This window comes from Sorghum bicolor, chromosome 3 (genome assembly GCF_000003195.3).
Source record: "Sorghum bicolor cultivar BTx623 chromosome 3, Sorghum_bicolor_NCBIv3, whole genome shotgun sequence".
NCBI lineage: Eukaryota > Viridiplantae > Streptophyta > Magnoliopsida > Poales > Poaceae > Sorghum > Sorghum bicolor.
This window is the reverse complement of record NC_012872.2, coordinates 17,780,486-17,798,163: the sequence shown is the minus strand read 5'-3', so window position 1 is coordinate 17,798,163 and position 17,678 is coordinate 17,780,486.

The window sequence follows — 17,678 nt, the reverse complement described above, 5'->3', positions numbered from 1 at the left end:
AAGGGTGGAAGGTTGTGTATAGACACGGCATTGCAGCGTAAGGAGGACAGCTCTCTCAAACTCCCTCGCAGCGTGTTGATGTTGATGAGTGTCGATGCCGATGGAGGGTGATATGCCGATGATAGTGGAGGAAGACGTAGAAATTGTCGGAAAGATGATGATGGTGTCTCGATCACCTAGGATAGATAAATTATTGTTTTCTATAATTATTAGAGTTTGTTTTGTATACGAATTATGTTTAGTTTGAAATTAGAATTCTAGTCGTACCTGGTTGTAACTCTTTAGGACAGGGTATAAATATAGGCTTAGTAGCGATGTAAGAGGACAATCCAATCAATCATACATAAAGTTTTTACATCTATTCTCGCATCTACTTTCGACGACTTCGTCAACTTGCATATTTTCTTTTTACTTACGAGTTCTTAGGAATTCATCGAGTCAAACTCGACGGGTTCTCAAGTTCCGCGTGAATACCTCTTGGTCGTGGCATCCGGGCGCATCGTTGTTGTTGGGACCAAAGTATTCGAGTTATCACCTTTGTCGGTTGTAAGGTCAAATCGGCTGGCACGCCTTAACATTGAATCGGGTATTAGCTCTTTGTGTTTGCAGATCTACTTTTGCATCAACACATCTTTTGGCACGCCCAATGGGACAGGTTCATCATCAAGATCAACATGTCTACTACTGAGTTCGACACGGAGAACATCATCGCTGTGACGGAAGCTGATCTCAGGGATGAGCAGAAGCAGGCGATGGCAAAGGCCATGGAGAAATATAAGCAGTTATGCTTAAAATCCTTCAGCATCAAGCGGCAAGGTGGTCCAGAAGCTAGAATTGCCGATGCCTCGGCAGATCACGTTTGAAGCCAATCCTGGTAAAATGCAAGATATGGTTGACAATGCTACCGTGCTTTGATTAATCAATCCAGTGTGCTGTCCAATACTGTTTTCAACGCTGTGGCTAGAACTTTCAAAGAAGGACATGCACCACCATCATATATGGGCCCGGCCTATCATCAGCCAGGTTTATCATCAGTTACGGCTCCATCAGCTCCTCTAGCCATTTCGGGTACAAAAGTTACTTCTCCGCCAAGCACATTAGGGATGAGTAATGGGCAATCTACACCAATGAGAACTAATCCAGCAACATCAGAGGAACGGGTTCGACTCAATACAGATCTATCGGCATCGGCAATGTCAGGGTCTATAGTCCAGAATTGCCAAGTTCCTCCCAATTTGTGGGGATATGGTATGCCTCCGAATTTTCTTGCAAACAGCTCTGGAACATCTCAGGTAGCTGATTTGACAGGCAAGGCTCCTATGACATCGGCACCTCTAGTATCGCCGATGACTCAGAATCCTCAATACTCTACGACCACTACTGTAAGGCCTGTTACTGGAAGCTTTCAGATGCCAACATTCCAGGTGCCTAATGCATTGGCAGACCTACTGCCGACACACCAGAGGTTTATGACTCAGACAGGGTATATCAATCCAATGATGACACCCAATTATCAACCATCGACAGGGCCTACGCCAATGAACGTTAACAATGGATGGACAGGGCAGTTTGTCTTTCCACAAATGGCACAGCAGAATCATTAGGCTACGGGATTCCAGCAGGGACAGATGCAGCTTGGTTTTCAAAATCAAAAACCAACCAATCAGCCAATGAATCTCGCTTAGCAGATTGGTGGCCAGCAACCTATGGCCAACGCTATGTTCCCTAGAGATCGTGCACCTTAGAGACACGTGGAACCTTATCAGCAGATGCCAGAACCCTAACCTGTACATCGGCAGGATGCCGATGCCTATTGGGCCGATAAGATAGCATAAGTTATGAGGGATCAATTCGGAATAAAGCCGAAGGACAATACTTATTCTTATCGGACACCGTATCCTCTTGCGTATGACTTGATTCCGCTTCCAAATCGGTACAAGGTGCCAGATTTCATTAAATTCTCTAGACAAGATGACACGTCGACTATGGAACATGTTAATCGGTTCATCATCCAGTGTGGAGAAGCTGCCAACCGAGATGAGTTAAGAGTTCGTCTATTCTCATCATCTTTGTCTGGATCGGCCATTACTTGGTTCATTTCATTGCCTCCAAACTCAGTAATTACTTGGGCCGATCTAGAGAAGCAGTTCCATAAGTACTTCTTTTCTAGAGTTCATGAGAAGAAGATTACCGATTTAGTTAGGCTGAGGCAACGCAATGATGAATCAGTTGAAAGCTTTGTACAGAGGCTACGGGATGTTAAGAACAAATGCTATAGTCTAGTTCTAGATGATCGGTAGCTAGTCGATTTAGCTTTCCAAGGATTGTTACCACACATCAAGGACAAATATTCTTCTCAAGAGTTTGAAAGTCTCAGTCATTTGGTGCAGAGGATTTCTGATCAAGATATCAAGACTTTTAAACCTAGGAAAGCTTGGAACAAAAAGGTGTCATTTGTCCATGAAGTAGCAAGTTTAGATTCTGATGAAGAACCAGTCATCGGCTTGGTAGAATGGGTGAAAAACAAAAAGGCGATGTCCTGTCCTTTTGGCCATAAAGAACCAGAAAAGTTTGCTTTTGATATCACAAAGGCTGATAGGATATTTGATTTTCTGCTTCAGGAGGGGCAGATTAAGTTGTCACCAAATCATGTGATCCCATCGGCAGAAGAGTTGAAAAAGATCAAGTATTGCAAGTGGCATAATGCAACATCTCATAGTACAAATGAGTGCAAGGTGCTCAGGCAACAATTGCAATCGGCTATAGAATCTGGGAGGATTAAATTTGATAACTCTAAAGCTCCGAAGCCGATGAAGATTGATCAGCATCCTTTCCCTACAAACATGTTGGATGCCAAGGGAAAGACTAAAGTTTTAACATCGGAAGCAGCTGAGAAGAGCGCATCGGTAGATCCCTAGCATCAGATCAATGCCGATGACGCCAAGGGCAAAGGCTTAATCTAGGAAGGCAGTAGTTCTGGGAGGCCTCCTCGATCTGGTATTGTTATTACTCATAGGCGGCATCGGGAGACATGGCAGCAGCGTGAAGATCGGTATCGCCGTCAGCAAGAGGATCGACGGCGAGAAGAAGAAATACGCCGACAAGAGTGGAATCGACATAAAGATCACTAGAATTGCCCTTTCTTCATTCATTGTTGGGAGCAAAATATCAAGTTACCAACTGTTAGAGACTGCCCTGAATGTAATGGTTATAATCGGTATGATCGACCAAATTGACGATATCAGGACGATGATCGGCGTTTTAATGGACCGATCAGAGGAAGGATGTCAGTTCATGATCGGCTGGGGGGCAGGCTTAGTGTGCATGACAGGCTTGGTGAACGTGTCGGCCATCTTCCAAGAAATTGAGAGGAGCTTGAAGAGATGGCAAATTCATGGGTGCTTGATGAATTTATTTTCTGCAGGGATGCTAATACCCATCGGGTGGAATCAAGAGAGGTTCGCTATCAACCAGTGCAAAGGTCATGACTTCCACAATGGTGTCCAGAAGGATTGACGAGGACGCAAAAAAGAAGGATGCAGCGAGAACGGCAAGAAGAATTGAATAGGGAAGAAAATTCTTCTAAGTCTGAGAATCGGCAGCAATCGGATCACAAAGGAAAAGGACCATCGGCAGATGTTAACATGGTATTTATGTTGCCGATGGAGTTTCTTGCACCTTTTAGTGATGATGAAGAAACAAATCTCCTGGGCCAGATAGCTCAATTAGCACTTGATCCAATGACTGCCATGTTTGAGAAGCCTTCTGATGATGAAAGACAGCATCTTAAAGCTTTGTTTGTTAAAGGCAGGGTTGATGGACAGCCGATGTCCAAGATACTTATTGATGGTGGAGCTGCTATCAACATTATGCCATACGTAGTCTATCAGAAGCTTGGCAAAGGAGATCAGGATTTGACCAAGACTGATATGATGTTGAAAGACTTTGAAGGGAATGTATCTCCGGTTAAGGAGGCCATATGTGTTGAACTGACCATCGGCAGCAAGACTTTGCCGACGACTTTCTTTGTCATCAGTGGAAATGGTGCATACAATTTGCTATTGGGGAGAGACTGGATTCATGCCAATTGTTGTATTCCTTCTACAATGCACCAGTGCCTGGTTCAGTAGGTAGGTGACAAAATTGAAATTGATTCTTCATATGTCATTGTATCGGCAAAGTCAGATACTTATGAGAAAACCAGATGCATTTTAGGGGAAGTTTGGGAGAAGGATTTTCTCAAGGTTGCCGACTATGACATTACACCGATCCAAGCAGTCGGTTCTAGGTTGTCGACTATGAAATTACACTGATCCAAGCAGTCGGTTCTGATGAAGAGTTTTAATGGATAGGTTCGCTGATGATGGAAAGTTAGATCTGGGGTTTACATCGGCTGATGATCTAGTAGAAGTTGATATAGTTAATAGCGATAAGCCAAGGCCTACTTTTATTAGTGCTAAGTTAGATTCTGAGTGTAAGCAGCAATTAACCGATTTGTTAAAGGAATATAAAGATTGCTTTGCTTGGGATTATACCGAGATGCCTGATTGAGACTGATCGATTATTGAACATCAGCTGCCTATTAAGTCTGCGTTTCGGCCGCATCAGCAACCAGCACGCAGATGCAATCCTAATATTCTCCCCGATATTAAGGCCGAAATAACCAAACTTATTGAAGCTAAATTTATTCGGCAGTGTCGGTATGCCGAATGGATTTCCAATGTTGTCCCTGTCTATAAAATGAATGGAAAGCTTCGTGTTTGCATTGACTTTGGGAATCTCAATAAAGCTACGCCGATGGATGGTTATCTAATGCCAGTTGCCGATTTGTTGGTTGATGCTGCTGCTGGGCATCAGATTATTAGTTTTATGGATGGCAATGCAGGATACAATCAAATATTCATGGCTGAAGAGGATATTCCCCAAACTGCATTTAGATGTCCTGGTGATGTTGGATTGTTTGAATGGATAGTTATGACTTTTGGTTTGAAAAATGCTGATGCTACTTATCAGAGAGCCATGAATTTTATCTTTCACGAGTTCATCGGCAAGTTGGTGGAAATCTATATTGATGATGTGGTGGTTAAGTCTAGGGATTTCATAAAACATTTGGCCGATCTGTGAAAGGTGTTGGAGTGCACAAGGAAGCATGGTTTAAAAATAAACCCCAATTAATGTGCATTTGGTGTATCGGCAGGGCAATTTCTTAGTTTTATGGTGCACCAAAGAGGAATTGAGATTAGTAGGAGATCTATTGATGCCATCAACAAAATAGTTGCTCCCACTAATAAAACTGAACTTCAATCATTGATCGGCAAGATTAATTTTATCAGACGATTTATATCTAATTTGTCAGGTAAGATTCGTGCTTTTAGCCCTTTGCTTAAGTTAAGAGCCGATTAAGAATTTGTGTGGGGAAAAGAGCAACAGTTAGCCTTGGATAAAATCAAGAACTATTTGACAAACCCTCCGGTTTTGGTTCCACCGCAACAAGGAAAGCCTTTCAGATTATATTTGTCTACCGATGATATGGTCATCGGTTCGGCTCTCATTCAAGAATTTGAGGGGAGGGAACGTGTGATTTATTATCTAAGTAGAAGATTGGTAGATGCTGAGACAAGGTATTCAGCAATTGAGAAATTATGCTTATGCTTATACTTTTCTTGCGTCAAATTGAGACATTACTTGCTATCGGTCGAATGCACTGTTATATGCAAAGATGATGTAGTCCGATACATGTTATCAATGCCGATTATGAGTGGTAGAATTGGCAAGTGGATATTGGCACTGTCGGAATTTGATCTACGTTACGAATAGACTAAAGCGGTTAAAGGGCAGATTGTGGCCGATTTTGTAACTCACCATTGCGGTGTAGTGGATGCTTTGGAAATCGTTCCTTGGACGCTCTTCTTTGATGGATCTACGTTTGACAGGGGGGCAGGAATCAGTATAGTGCTAATTTCTCCTCGGGGAAAGAAGTATGAGTTTTCTTTACCGATTGTTGCCACGTCGACAAATAATCAAGCTGAGTACCAAGCTTTGATCAAAGGATTGGAATTATTAAAGGAGGTTCATGCTGATGCTGTTGAAGTTTTCGGTGATTCCAAGCTTGTCATAAACTAGTTGGTTGGGAGTTATGAATGCCAAAGTGAGATTTTGATAGCATATTATGAAAGATGTATACAACTGTTGAAAGAATTCAAGGATTTCCGATTAGAGCATATTCCTCGATTACATAATGAGAAGGCCAATCGGTTAGCTCAGCATGCCTCGGGATATCAACCCATCTTGGAAACATTATCGGCAGACAGTGCCGATGATTGGAGAAGAGAAATTATTGATTATTTAAAAGATCCATCTAAGAAAGTTGAGAGGCGTGTCAGGTTTCAAGCTACAAAGTATGTACCCATCGAAGAAGAATTATATTATCATACAATAGATGGAGTTCTGCTCAAATGTTTGAGTGAAGATGAATCTAAAAGCTTGATGGGTGAGATTCATGAAGGAGTATGTGGGGGACATCAATCGGCTTTCAAGATGAAGTGGATGATTAGAAGAAACAGATATTACTGGCCGACTATACTTGAAGATTGCTTTAAGTATTTCAAAGGATGTCAAGGATGTCAGAAGTTTGACAATATTCAAAGGGCTCCCGCATCGGCCATGAATCCTATTATTAAACCTTGGCCGTTTCGGGGTTGGGCTATTGATCTCATTGGTCAAATTTATCCACCGTCAAGAAAAGGGCATAAGTTTATCTTAGTTGCCACTGATTATTTTACCAAATGAGTCGAGGCTATTCCTTTGAAGAAAGTAACATCGGCTAATATGATTGATTTTGTGAAGGAGCATATTGTTTACTGATTTGGTATTCCCCAAATAATTACTACCGATCAGGGTACTATGTTTACATCAGGGGAGTTTGATGAGTTTGCAGTCGGTATGGGGATTAAGGTGTTGAATTCTTCTCCTTATTATGCTCAAGCTAACGGGCAGGCCGAAGCTTCTAACAAAGGGATTATTAAGCTCATTAAGCGAAAAATTGAAGAAAATCCTAGGAGATGGCATACATTGTTGAATGAAGCTTTGTGGTCATATCGGATGGCATGTCATGGTTCAACCAAAGTATCGCCCTATTAGTTGGTGTATGGACATGATGCAGTATTGCCATGGGAGATTAAAATTGGTTCCAGGCAGATCTTTTCTCAAGATCAACTGAGTGCCGATGAATATGCCACTTTGATGAAAGATGAGTTGGATGATTTAGCAGGGCATCGGTTGAGAGCTTTAATTAGCATAGAAGAAAATAAAAAGAGAGTTGCTAAATGGTATGATAAGAAAGTTTGCCGATGGAGATTTGGTGTGGAAGCTGATTCTACCGATTGGGACTAAAAGTTCAAAGTTTGGAAAATGGTCTCCTAATTGGGAGGGTCCTTATCGGATAAATCGATCTGCTCCTGGCAATGCTTATATTTTAGAAACTCTCGAAGAAGTTGTATTTCCCAGAGCATTAAATAGAAAATATTTAAAGAAATACTATTCTAGTATCTGGATTGATGCATAGAGGTTCAAATGCCGATAATAATCCTATCGGCTGGATGAAATGTATCTGGGGCCAAGCATAGTGTTTAAAGTGTCGATAACATCCTATCGGTTGGACCAAAATGATTAAAGTTTCTGAATGCAGAACTAAACAAGTTGCCGATGAAGAATTCACAGATTCAGCAGAGTCTGGATGGCTGATATAGCGCGTAGACGGATCTGGTTGGCCTCTTCTATTTCTCGAGTGTCTTCATCGGCAGAACCTTCCATAGGATTCTGCTTCTTCTTCATTGTAGTGCTTTGCAGGCTTGGAGATCTCTCTCTTGCTGAAGAGTTTTGAGCGCGTCAGGCAGCTGGCTTTCTTCTTTCTGGGCTTGAGTCAGGGCCTCTTCCACTTGCTTAAGTTCAGCCAGCAGGGCTTCTCTTTTTGCCGATAGAGTGGAGATCTTTTGTTTCAGCTCATCCCCTGAGGATTGCAGAATGCCGATGCTTTTGTGTTTCTCATCGGCAGCATGGTTTACTTGCAGCATCTCCTCTCTGAGCCGGGCATGAGCAGCTCTATTGGCAAGGTGCTGGGTAGCCTTCTGATACTGAAGTTGGCGACTTTCTAGGTGAGCAGCTTGGGATATCTTCTGCATCGGCTGGAATTTGACCACGCAGGGTCTTGAATATAACTTTGGCCGGATCAGAATCGTCTATTAGCTGAGCTGTGTCTTGGTGCAACAGAGCTAATAAGTCTTCCAATTTGGCCTTAATCTCTGCCGATGTGATTCCAACTGCCTGAGAAGAGCTTGCTTCTTCACCTTCATCATCAAAGATGTCGATAGCAAAGGAGAATAGGCTGTCTGGGGAGTCTTGCTCCTAGAAAAGGAAGAAGATAAGTTACTCAAGATTAGGTGTTGATAGTCTAAAAATTAGATAACTTACTTACTTCAGGGCGATTTCCTATCTTTGACGTGGAGATGCAGCTGGTACTATGGTTTGATCGGCTAGGGTTGCCGATGGGATGACTTCAGCTGAAAAGTTACAGAGATGATTATAGCTTACAAGATAAATTCATCGGTAACAATTCTGTGATCAGTACCTTACCTTGAGGACGTATAGTGATTGTCTGTTCTAGAGGGACGGTTGATGATGTGCCCAGATCAACTGGATCGACAATCTGTTTAGATACGTCGGCTAGTGCTTCTTGTGGCTGGGGGACTGATCAAGGGGGAGAAGGTACTTCTTGTGTCTGGGGCTCTGATTGAGAAGGAGATGATGCTATGTGGATCAGGGATACTGGACGAGGTGGAGAGGACGGTCTTGTCTTCTGGCGCTTTGGCTGGGTCTTGATGCTCTTTGGACCTTTTTCTCTTGGTTGGAGCTTGACTGGGCTGGGAGGCATCGGCACCCGATATTTGAGCACTCTTGGTTTTTGCTAATTTGCGAGTTTTCTATTATAGAAAATAAAATTTCATGAGTTGGGTATAAGAAAAGGTACTGGTGAAGTTTTGTTGAAAAATAAAAAATTACCGATGAAGTTCCTATTGCAGCCGATGTACCTTGAAAGGATGATATGAGTATAGGATGAAATCGGTGTAAGCAAAGTAAATTAAGAGTTTACCTTAAGGCCTGCACCAGAGTAGCAGCAGTGACCGATGGAGATGTTTTTGAACATTTGGTGGTCTTTTTGATGCGTACATTGTGATGCATCAAAGTTGCTAGACTCGGTGCATTATAGCCGATTAAAGAAATCGGGCCTGATTGGAGGAGCTCAATCGGCCTTCCGCTTCTACTCACCGTCGGTGCTGGGTCATTGACCTGTTGAAATAAGAGTAAGTAAGTTGCCGATGAGGTTAAAAAATAATAAAGGAACTAAGGTATCGGTAAAGAACTTACAATGTTATCAGGGACTTGGTAATCGGAGTCGATTATACCACGGTATGTATGAGCCGATACCCTGAATAGATGCTCCTTCCATTCTTCCCACCAATGTTTGTATAACTAGGTAATAAAGAGAACTGGGACCCAAGCCGATAGGTCAATATCTGTTGTATCGGCGTTTGGTTGAAGTTGAGCTACCCTGATCCACTCTAGTCCGGTGGTTATCGTTTCTCTTGGTTTTACCACATTGGCATAACAAAGTCTGATTAGCAGCTGACCAAAAGCCAGTTGGTGAACTAGTGCCGATGGGTTGTAAAACTCATAGGTGGTGTTAATGTTCTTTCCACTGCCAAAGCTATTGACTAGGCTTGCTCTTGGGGTAATGATTGCCATCATCAAATCATTATCTTTGTTGAGAGCATTATCAAAAGGATGGAAGGTGAGTGGAAATCTGGTCTCTAGATCTTCATAAGGCATCCATGCTCGCTGAGCGATTTGCCGATCCATGCCATGGAGGACTATAACTGCTTCACCATAATTGAGAGGTGAGCGAGTTGCCGATTCATCATCTGCTAGTTCATAATCTTCTGCAATATCTCGGGGGAACTGCTGTGCAAAAAAATTGAACCGAAGAAGTTTGTGCATGTGAACATTAAGCCATATGTTGATGAACCACCAAGGACCTCCTAAATTGCCGATAGGTTCACCCAACAGAAGTTTCTCTGCCACTTGATGGAGGAGGTGGTAAACAGAACCTAACAAATATCGGCCAAGGGGAAATCGGTTGCCATCGGCTAGCCTTTCTGCTACCGATAAGTAGATAGAAGTTGGTCCTATTCAGAAAATGAATTTATCCAGCCACATATTCAGGAAAGTGGCATGTTCTCTCTCACCAACCGATCCTGTCTTTTGATATTTCTGAATGTACCCTGACCAACCGCCGATGTTGCGGGTTTCTACCTTGAATTTGGCTTTACGGCCAAATAACTGGCCATCATCGGCAGTGGCAACATCCAAGCGAGTAAGCAGAAATACATCGGCAAGCGTGGGGGAAGCTGGGCCATGGCCAAAGATGAAGGCGTTGAAAGTGTCCGACCAAAAATATGAGGCAGCTATCAGCATTGATTCATTCTTTTCCATATTGGCAATGGAAAGCCGAACACATTGGTCTATATTACGTTCACCCCTGCGTACTTCATGTGTTTTACTAACTCTCAAGAACCAATCCTTCCATCCTTTGGTGGGGTTTGGCCAGGATTGGAAAGTGTCCTTCCACAGATCTAACGAAAAGTTCTCAGCCCTAAAAGGAATTCTATTTGTTTCTGTACAAATCAGATCGGTAGGATCCGGATCACCCAGTGGACCGAGGCATTGAAGGTGGGGTTGTTCGGTGGGAATAACAATTTTCTCGCTCAGTTCCTAAGGTTCAAAGATTGAAAGAACAAAGAGAAAGAAAGAAGAAGAAAAAATGCTAAGTAAGTAGACTTGCAAAAAGTAAAGGGTTGCGGTAAAGAAAGAAAAGGATGGGAATAGATTAACCTCAGGGACGACGATGTTGACGGCCATTTCTACCCGAGGAAGAAGAAGATCGAAGACTTGAGAGACTGTTGGGGGAGATTTTGCTCGGTTCTTGAGCTCTTCGACAATGCCGCCGTTAGAGAGATGAGTTTGGGAGATGAAGGATGGCAAGATGGAGAAAGAGTGCCGAGGAAGTAATTATAGGATAAAGTGGGCAGGGGTATTTCTGACTTATCTCTTTGTCGTATCCGTGAAATTCGAGGGTGTTCAGGTGGATATGGTAATTGTTCGCACGATAATCAAGGGATTGTGCAGGTGATTTGATAGCAAGTAATCATGATTTTAGGAGATATTTCACTGTGCAGGATCTCCTGGTCGGCTCATCGGCAGTCAACTCTAACAGAACAGTTGCCGATGAGTGGGTGTTTAGGAGATTTGGTTCGGGTGGTTGAGAAATTCGAGGTGCATACTGGAGATCTGGGTTAAGATTGTTTAGATCTGGTAATTAATTGCTGTCAGAAGGAAATAATTGTGAAAAGGGCGCCATTATTAGGAGAGAATTTCGGAGCATTAATGATTTTATGCTCCCAAATTTGGGGGCATGTGTTGACACCATTTTTGGATATGTATCAGGAAAGTTAATGAAGCTTGGATCGGCAGATTGAAAAGTAGTAATTGGTTGACAAGGGAGTTACCGATGACTTTTGATACCGATGATAAAGTAGCAGGATATGATCAAGTCCAGGAACAATAGTTGCTCGATGCCGATGGTTGATGTTGATGACGACCGATGCCGATGGAGGGTGATATGCCGATGAAGTGGAGGAAGACGTAGAAATTGTCGGAAAGATGATGATGGTGTGCCAATCACCTAGGATAGATAAATTATTGTTTTCCATAATTATTAGAGTTTGTTTTGTATACGAATTTTGTTTAGTTTGGAATTAGAATCCTAGTCGTACATGGTTGTAACTCTTTAGGACAGGGTATAAATATTGGCCTAGTAGCGATGTAAGAGGACAATCCAATCAATCGTACACAAAGTTTTTACATATATTCTTGCATCTACTTTCGACGACTTCGTCAACTTGCATATTTTCTTTTTTACTTATAAGTTCTTAGGAATTCATCGAGTCAAACTCGACGGGTTCTCAAGTTCCGCGTGAATACCTCTTGGCCATGGCATCCAGGCGCATCGCTGTTGTTGGGACCAAAGTATTCGAGTTATCACCTTTGTCGGTTGTAAGGTCAAATTGGCTGGCACGTCTTAACATTGAATCGGGTATTAGCACTTTGTGTTTATAGATCTACTTTTGCATCAACAGGTATAATTTTTTTTCCATACAATACCGAAGTTTCAAGAATTAGCGAGTTAAGAAAAATTTAAGGTTTTAAATCTCCAGCTAGAGCTGTCGCTATAGCTGTTTGAGGTAGGTCAAGCTATTTGTGTCTATGTACTAGTACAACTTAGCCGCTATATCCTACTAGCCCTATTTAGCTCTACTATTAGCTGTCTTAGAAGTCATCCGCATGCTAAGTATCTTACCCGAAGACTTAAAACACTAAAGAAAATTTTCAAAATAATTTGATGATTTTTTCCAACGAACTAGCATGGAACAAGGAGCCATGTAAATATTTATATATGTATTCATCAAAGACTGTTATAGAACCTACAAATAAGAAGCAGAAAAAAGAAACACATGACAACTAGGCTAATAATTTAGGGGGAGGCTCATAGCACCATGTCAAGATGGGGCTAGTGTTGATGGAGCTAGGGGCTCTGCAGAGCCACGCAACTCAGGATGTTAATTTGGTGTGTTAAACATCAGAAACCCAATATGTAGGACCATTGGCAAGCTCACGACGACTATGAGTTAGCCTCGCTTCTTGATTAACTTCGACATGTGTGTTGGTACGGGGTACCATCCAAGAAAAGGAAAAGATATAGTTTGACTAGGATTCTCCATATGTAATTTAATACCATTGTTATCCTGTAATCCTATTAGAACTCATAACTTATAACCGACTAGGAATTCTGACTGTGGACTATATAAAGGGGAGCAACGTTCCTTAGATCGATAGATGTGACCTGATTGGAGGAGACCAGATCAGACTTTATGGTCTAAACTCACAACCATCTCTACCGGTATGAAGAGAGGCTGAGGGCACAACAACAACGAACGATATCATACTCTCAATACAGCGCAAAGGCTAATGCTGACTGGACGTAAAGACTATTACTCAGGCTCGAACCAGCATAAATCGACTGTCTCTTGCATTAACCGTTGAGTTCCAGCATACGGCCAAACCCGAACAACCGTCATGGGTATACTTGGCAGGTTATCGATGGTAAAACATCGACAGCTGGCGCACTAGGTAGGGGCTTTCGACGATTTCGCAATTGAGAGCTCGATGGACCTCCAGATCTTCATCAACCACAGTGGTTTTCCTTCTTGTAAGGACCTTGATGTCGCCTAGAGGGGGTGAATAGGCGTATCTAAAAATTTCTACACAACTCAAAGTTGTTGACGGTCCTTAAGTACCAAATTTAATTATCAAATAAACAAAGAAAAGGATCCAAATGCAACCAACACCCGGACTTAGGGTTTTATCTGATAGAATTCCATGAGTTTTGGTGTTTGTCTATTTCTGCAGGGGGTTATCAGGAAATATGGAGGAAAGGCCCACATGTCAGGTTTACATAGAGATATTAACGTGTCACGCAATTTTCTATCATCTAGAAGACTCCAGAAGCCACGGGAACGAACGGGAAGCCGAGCGGGCTCGGGGGCAGGGCGCCCGCCCTCTCCCCTTGGGCGCCCACCTAGCTACAGGAGCCAATCTGGTTCAACTTCGCGGATCATGCTCCACCGACCTAAGGGATCAAGGAAAACCGTGCAATTAATGTCGGTTTGATCCGACGGCCCACGTTCACTCGAGGGGACTATATAAGGAGGACCCCTGGCCCCTAGAGGAGGCACCTCTTTGATCCCTATTCATTATTCATAGACAGAGCAAAAGCTAGGGTTTGGAGATGAGAGCTCTCCTCTCATCTCTAAACTATAGTAGATCTAGATAGTAGCGAGATGGAGAGCGAGGGGGGATTGGAGGAGAGGCCGGCCTGTCGGTTCTTCCTTCGGCTGTAATTTGCCATGATCAAGCCCTAATCGAGCTTGCTCATTGGATGACTCTAGTAATCTAGTTCTTATTTCATTATGCAATTACTATCCATATATGTTCTGGTTCACAACTCTTTTGAGTACTTTAATCTATAGGACGCTATAGGTGAGAGTTGTAGTATAGGTGTAAGCGTGGTGCTTAGACCTAGATTACTTGTGGATATCCCCTATCTAGCCAGATCGTGTGGTAGGCCACGTAGGTGACAGTTACGTTGGTCCCCTGTAGTCCACCTCCTGTTAGCAGGACTGGTAGGGTTTATCGGCCTATGGATAAGCATCCTTTGTGGTGAATTCTTATCACGTGGTTCGTCCCAGACATAGACATACCCCTTTGAAGTAGAGAAACCATAGTTATCCTCTCTATTCTCCTACCGTCGCCCATATACTAGATTGCTCTACTCTCTATTCCCATATTATCACCCATTGTTATCTTACCTTTAATATTGTTCTTATTCAATTCTACCATCTTTCCTATTTACACCTATCTATCTATCTAGGTTAAGTTAGAGCATAGATCATTTCTCCCGTTTCCCTGAGGATACAATAAAACCTTTAACCGGGTAAAAGCTACAACGGTATTCGTGCGCCAGCGGATTTATCTGTGTGCGTATAAATACCATAGTACACTCTAGTGTCATGCTAGGGATGACAACCTAGTATTCAAGTGGTGTTAGCAAGTGTCAACAAAAGTCACTTGTCAGCAACTGTCAGATGTGATGACAGTTTAGGTCGGAACTTCTGACGTCGTCAGAAGTTCCAACGCAAACAGTCAGAAGTTCCAACGCATACGGGAAATGAACTACAAATGCTTAAATGAACTTTGTGAAGCCAATAACTTACAACCCCACTTCCTAGTGGTAACATGAAGTTATCCAAGTGCTTCCTTGACCTTAGAGAGCCACCAATTTGTAGATTGGGACCAAACCCTAGAATCACAAATAAACAAGTAGAGCGCAACACAAATAGGAAGAACACAAAGCGCAAAGTATTTATCCTGTGGTTCAGCTTGCCACCAAGGCTTGCCTATGTCCACGTTTTTGAGGAAGCCACACAGGCTTTTTGGGTCTCTTTCAACCCTATCCTTGTTCTCAAGTCAAGAGAGCAATCTCTTGAGATGAGGGGTGATTTGACTAGATGATTTGAGTGATTACAAACCTCCCGGGGCTACCACATAAGTTGGAAGCTCTCGCAAGGAGTAGCAGTGGGGGGCGTCTGCGCGAAGGGTGGCGGCGGCTGGTGGACACCGGTGGATGGATTTAAGTTTTGGGGTGTGTTTTTATGTATGCGAGTGTGTATTGGGTTTGGGCTAGATATCCACTTCGCTCTCAGTTATGCATTGCATGAAGATATAGTGCTAGTGACATTCACCAAATCTGTCACACAAAATCCGTCATGGATTGAGAGGTTTCTTGTAGTGTAGATGATTTGAGTGATTACAAACCTCCCGGTGCTACCACATAAGTTGGAAGCTCCACGAGCAACGCCTAGCCAGGTAGGAGCCTTGCTCCAAGAGTAACAAATACAAATCCAACAAGCCTGACAAAGAAATCAAGTGCTCAAGCTTTGCTTTGATGTTTCTCTCACCAAGAATCCTTCTCTCACTCAATCCCTTGCAAGATTTGAAGTTAGGAGCAAAGGGGATAGATGAGAGGAGCTTTTGGGAGCTAGAGAGGTGCTCTTCTGAAGGTTTGGTCGAGTGAATAAGTTGGCCAACAGTTAGAGGCATCGAGAAAGCTATTTATACAAGAAGCTGAAAACTAACCATTCAGATCTACGTCGGAAGTTCCGACGTGGATCTCGAGACTTCTGACATACACTAAAAACATTGTTCACCTTAGTCACAAGTTTGCACAAAACCAAACAACATCATCAGTTCTGACACACGTCATCAGTTCCAACGCGTCATCAGTTTCGACACACGTCATCACTTCCGACATGCGTCATCAGTTCCGACGTGTGTCGGGACTTCCGACGCAAGCGCGATCAGAGGTAGCAAGAGGGCCAGGTGTCGGCACTTCCGACGAATGTCATCACTTCCGACATGCGTCATCAGTTCTAACGTATGTTGGAACTTTCGACACCCCAAGTCATACAAAACTATTCTACGTGCTCGTGAAGTGCTAGAGGGTCTCTCTTTTGATTTAGTTTTAATACTTGAGCACTCTATCTTCCTCAGACCAACTAAATTTGCTTCCCTCTTTATAGTACGACATATCCTAAACTCAAGATCAAAAGTATATAACCATTTTAACCACTGGAGTCTTCAGTGTCTTCATATGCCATTTCTCACTATCACTTCATTAGGGATGCAATTAACTTTGCCTCCTCTCTTTGAGTAAATATAGCTTGAGCATGTGACTTGAATCCTTTCAACACATGTGAGTTCAATCCATGGCTTCAAGTCACTTCCACAAATGATTTGATCCTTAACACAATATGACTCCTCATAGCTCAATTAGTACCTCGACAAAATGCAAGTACTCTCTTCTTCACCTTAGCCATGGTACCTTGGTCTACAAGCCATTGCTTGCCCTTCACCTTTGCTTAGTCCCTCGAAGCCCTTTCCTTGCTATCTTCACCCTATCGAGCCATACTCAAGTCACATCATGTTAAGCATCCATTGGAAAACCATTTCTTCAATATTGTGATCCTTGCTTGAATATCTTCTTGATATGAGTGTTGATATCAATCAAGCTTCAGTTTATAACAATACACAACTTTGGTCTTCATTTGAACATTATGTGAAATACCATCAAGTTTGCTTTCTTGTTGAACCTTTGATACACTTAGCAAACTTGTTAGACCTTTAACTGTGTTGTCATTCAATTCACCAAAACCCACTAAAGGGCTAGATGCACTTACATTCTCCCCCTTTTTTGGTGATTGATGACAACATAATTAGAGCTTACAAGAGATTGATAAATAATAAGATTTTGAATCTTCTGATATAGTGAGCTCCCCCTAAATGTGTGCATTGAATAGAATTCAAATTTTGGCCTCACATGCCAAATGCACATATTTAAGAAAAGGTGTGGAAATTCTTCTATATCTTAGCATCCGTGGGGTGCAAGGTGTCATCATGATAGACGTGATGCTCATGACAATTCATGCACTTCAGAGAAAAATAAACAATACATCATTCAAGGCATGAATATCACACACTAGCATAAATGGTCCTTATCAAGAGCATCAATTTAAACTATCTTTGCACATTCCACACAAAAAATTGAAAAATCTTATATGCCTCTCTTTTACCCCTTTAAATCCACATATCAATCTCTGCTCTCATACACTCTCCCCCAATAATTCTCCCCCTTTGGCATTAATCTCCCAAAAGGATCTCTCCACCAAAAGGAAGAAACAATGGCAGACAAGTGAGGGCAAGAGGTAGGTAAAAGTTTAGCATTTAGGATTTCTCTTCTGAGTTTTCTACCACGCAAAGTATGCAACACCTTAAGTCAAGATTCTTGAGAAGTTAGCATGTTTAGTTCATACCTCACTTAGATGATAGTTTTAACATGAGACAAACTCACTTCATCACCACAAGAGGTATTAACCAAATATCTAACTCAT